This window comes from Apteryx rowi, unplaced genomic scaffold, assembly GCF_003343035.1.
Source record: "Apteryx rowi isolate R43461 unplaced genomic scaffold, aptRow1 scaffold_554, whole genome shotgun sequence".
NCBI lineage: Eukaryota > Metazoa > Chordata > Aves > Apterygiformes > Apterygidae > Apteryx > Apteryx rowi.
The window spans coordinates 409,020-413,666 of record NW_020450821.1 but is presented as its reverse complement, the minus strand read 5'-3'; positions in this window follow the sequence as shown (position 1 = coordinate 413,666).

Below are 4,647 nucleotides of genomic sequence, written 5' to 3'. Positions count from 1 at the left end.
CTCGGTGTCCCCCCCCGAGGGGTTTGGTGCCACCCCCAAGGGGCTCGTTGTCACCCCCGAGGGTCTGGGTGCCCCCCCACTTTTGGGGAGCATCGTGATGGGTTTGGGGTTGAGCATCACGGAGGTGACACAGCCCGGGGATGGGGGGGGGGGACACACACACATGCGGCGGGATGGGACGGAGGCGTTGAGGATGGGCCGGGGCCCCATGCGCCGGCACGAGGGTGCCGTGGCCTCCCGCTCGGCCGCCGATCCCGGCGCGTCCGGCCCCGGCGAGGCCGCTGTGCGAGGCGCCTCTCGCCCGAAGCAGCCCCGACTCCCGGGTCCGGGCAGCTGTGCCGAGCGCCGGCCCCGGGCGCGCACAGAGCGCCGACGGGGACCGACCTCCCTGCCCCGYGCAGGACGCAGATTGCAGCAAAGCAGCCGTCTCCGGCATCCGAGGCAGCCGAGTTTGACRGCTTGCAGCCGCCCCGCAACCGCTCCGGACAGGAACCCACCTCCTCTCGCAAATCACAGCCGCCAACTTCGGCAGGGCAAACGCTTCCCCTTCGGCAGAGGCCCGAGCGAGCGAGCGAGCGCCCCGGGGCGAGGACCCCGCTTTCGTCCGGCCTGCCGCATCCCTCGGATCCCCGCGCGGCCGGCCCGCGGGGCGCCGGGGCTGCCGGAGCCGAGCACGCGCTCGGGAAGGCCCGGGGATGTTGGCGCAGGGATCTTCCCCCGCTCCGGCGTTCCGTCTCCGTCTCCGTCTGGCAGCTAAGCGAGCCCGAGCCGGGGGAAGCTCCGCGCGGCTCTGACAAGGAACACAGGCATCAGTAGGAGTGAAAACATTAGCGGCAGATCTCTCGCTTTCCGTCAGTACATATGCCACAACATTTGCCTTCCCCAAGTTAAACGCAGATCGGTGTGTTTTCAGCAACGCAACGCTTCGGCAGGGAACTCTGTTGATGAAATCTCTTTCTCTAAGCCAGGCTTGTTTCGGGCAGACAACTTTATCCCAGCGATTTCACCGAGTTTCCTGAGTGTCCTGCGATACGGGCCTTAGCTGCTAATGACACTGGGAAGCAAGAGGAAATGGGAAYAGAAATACACAGCTATGCAGAATTAAAATAGCGGGGTTCAGTTCAGCAAGTTCCAACTAACTTAATAATTCCTTGAAAACAAAACTTGTATGGAAAACACAGAACATAAACGTTTTTGTCTAACGGCTGGCAAGTAACAGCTAAGCAAAAAGGTGAATGGAATAGTTCTGGCTTCTCTGAAAAACAAAATATTCCACACGTCCTGACATTCCCCCTTCTTTTTTACTAAAGGGGTTAATCTTGGAGGTAGCTATTAGAAATACTTCAGAGGAAAGCAAGAGGCTACGCTGTTGTAATTTCAGATGGCCTCCTTGAAATGCTTTACAAATGCCTTAAGCATTCAGGGTGCTTCCTTAACGAACAATCCAGGACTTTTTAAATGACTCAAATTAGCCCAGAAACCTGAAGAACCAAAAAATCCTTTCTTTTCTTTTTTTTTTTAGTGTAGGCCCAGCTTTCACAGCACTGTTACTTGGGCTTGTTTTAGAGAGAAGCAGTGTAAGATGAAATGATTCTACGTAACTCCCGTGCCAGCCAGTGATGGAGCAGCTAGTTGGAGCGTTTGGCTGAGTTTCCCTTAGTACTGAAATATTTTCTCCAAACTAACACCAAAAAAGGTTTGTTTCTAGGTCAAGATCGCAGTACTAAATTTTAACCAGGAGTTGACAGTCAAATCTTAACACGGCTCTAAAAGAGAGGCAACAGAAGCTCAGCCAGAGTCCTTTTATTTATTTATTCTAATAGGAAAGATTCACTGAGCCCTGCGTGTTTAATGATGAAAGCTATTTCTGACATAAAAATTAGCACATGGTTCTCTGTCATCCTTCAGCTGCTGCTCTGGAAGCTGGGACTGACCGAGCCAAGTATAAGCAGTAGGTATAAACATGTTGAATCAAGTAAGTTCAGGCCCCTTCCACCGATTCAAGTTCTACTCTGACTAGCAACGATGAGAGGAAAAGATTTATTTTTACACTGTTTATCCAAAAAGCGCTGGTAAGAAGTCCCACTTCAGCACCGAGAAAGAGACCTCAAAGGCATTTAAAAATATCAAGTGTTCTCAATAGCAGCCTTTTGAAAATATTGTTAAAGTTTTGAGATGGGTAAATAAGTCACCAAGAAACCAAGGCAGGAATCTTCAGAAGGGCTCAGCAGTGGCAAACTCTAGTCCACTTCTCCAGAACTCAGCTCCCATACAGGCATCTTAAGYAGCAAGATAAAAAAAAATTTAGTATTGGATGCTTTTAACAACCTGACCCTTCCTCAAATGCAAATCATTCTTTCTTTTGTTCTTTGGTGGGAATCTAATCCTGACAGCTTTGAAAACGAACCCTGAGCTGTTTTAAAAACATAGCTCAAAGCAACTGTCCCTAAAATAAAAGTAAGCAGGGTGCAGAACCTGGAAGGCTTATCATCACCACCAGTCCCACTAACTAATCCCTAGGCAAACCCTCCCCTTCATGGAACTTGGGGTTGTTACAGCTAAAACAGCTTATCGGTTTTTTGCTGTTTTTCTTTAAACCTCTGTTGGACAAATGCAAACACATTAAATATCATTTTTTCCTGCTACTCCAAAGAAAAAGATATTGTAAGAGAAAAAAATCATTTTTTTAATTTAAAAAGAATACTTTATACATCACAGGAGCAACTTGATTTGTGCTGCATGGAGACCTTCTTAGTCCACAAGTGCTAAATCCAGGTGCTAAAAGTCCTATTTTGCCAGTGTAAGGCACTCTGAAGAGCACTCTGACAYCTACTGCACCTTAGTACTAACTACGGGCCAGTGTCATTCCTTTTATTAATGAACAATCGCAAATAGAATTTAACTCGTGTGCCAAGAATAACACATATATATTTTTCTCTTTTGCCAATGATCTACCCTGGACTAAACAAACAGACAAAAAAAAAAGAAAAAAAAAAACCCCACACTTGCCAACCTACAACACTCTCAGGTGTTACTCTCCAATGGTAAGAAACCAGGGGTTAAATCCCCAATTCCTCCTCCTCCCAAACACCCTCTGGAAGTTGAGGGCCATTCCAAATGCACAAAAAAACAGGCCTAAGATAAACCATTTATATAGTTGCGTGGCAGCTTTGGTAGCTGTGCCATAATATTTACTTACTATCGATGCATTTACGCAGAAGCGTCTACCCAGCACAAAACTAGCTTCTCTTTGCATAGAGGATGGGTTTTCATGTTATTGAACTAACTGTTCTGAATTTCTAAAGCGGAAATCCTTCCAAGGCAAAATTCAGCTTTAAAAGCTTCAGTCAGTGCTAAGCTATTAACCCAATGCTGAGTGTTTATGGAAACTTAAGAAGAAAAAAATAAAAACCCCATTGAACTACTTGCAATCGGAGCCCTGAATGGGCTTGATATAAAACCCACTCAGATCAACAGCGGCAATACGCTTCCCTGGATGTTGGACTAGATCCAACTTAAAAGTTTCCATGAAATAAACTAGGCTAAACGCGTCAGCTGCATAGAAACTGCCTCGGAGTAACAGCAGCATCTGTTCTTCAGATCTACCATTTTCTTACACTCTCGATTCTGCACTGCTGAAGCGGCACAAGCTGCCACGCGGGCCCCGCTGCTCTGGGCGCTCTGCGTCCCCTCGCAGCGGCAGCTGCTTTGCCGCCGTGCAGCGCCTTGGGTGAACCAGCCGATTACAAGGTAACACGCATGCGGTATAAACTACTTGACCAGGTAGCGTTCGTATGTCAAAAACAGCTTAATGTATTTCGTACGATGGCATTACAAGTAAAATTAATGTCTACGTCGAGACAGCTAAGGAGCACACCTCTGAGCCATTTATACACAGCACAAGGCAAATGTTTACCCAAGTACAAATGAAACAGGTTGACAATTAGCTAATGCAGCTTTGTGGACATAAACCAGGTACATTCGAGCAGAACCAACATAAAATAAAAAGGAAACAGCCCTTTTCCTACCCCACGCTAAGAGCRCCATGGTTAGTGGTTTGGGAAGTCCCTGTCACATTGAAAAATTTCCTTGCCAGTGTTTAATGTGTTTATTCTACCGCTACTCTGCTAGGATAAATATAACAGCAGCCGGGCACACTAGCTGTGTGAAGGACCCACTGTCAATACTGCAGTAATTGACAACATACAATTAAGTCTCACACCTGTTTATTGTAAGTAATTCATAGATAACCACTTCTAGTACACATTTTCATATTAACTTTTAATGCTGTTATTTTTTAAGCTCGGGGACACCCAAACTTCATCTAAGGGTCATCACCGCACTTTACCCAGGTCCAGAATGCTCTCCCTACTAGGTAAAACTGGTGCAAGCTGGTATCATTTTCAGGGGTAACAGAGATGGCTTGGAAACTACATATCCCGACATGCACCGCCCCGTCGGCGTGGGCTGCTCTGCGCTAAGGGGGAGAGACAGCTGTTTTGCTGGGATGCGCTGGACTCGCTTGCCTCAATTTGGCCATATCAGCCTAAGTCATGCAGCTGTCTGCACGCAGTGCTCTACAGTGCAAAAACGAAGATCTCTACACAGTTGGAGTAAGAACAGTGGTAACAAAGTCATAGCTACGTA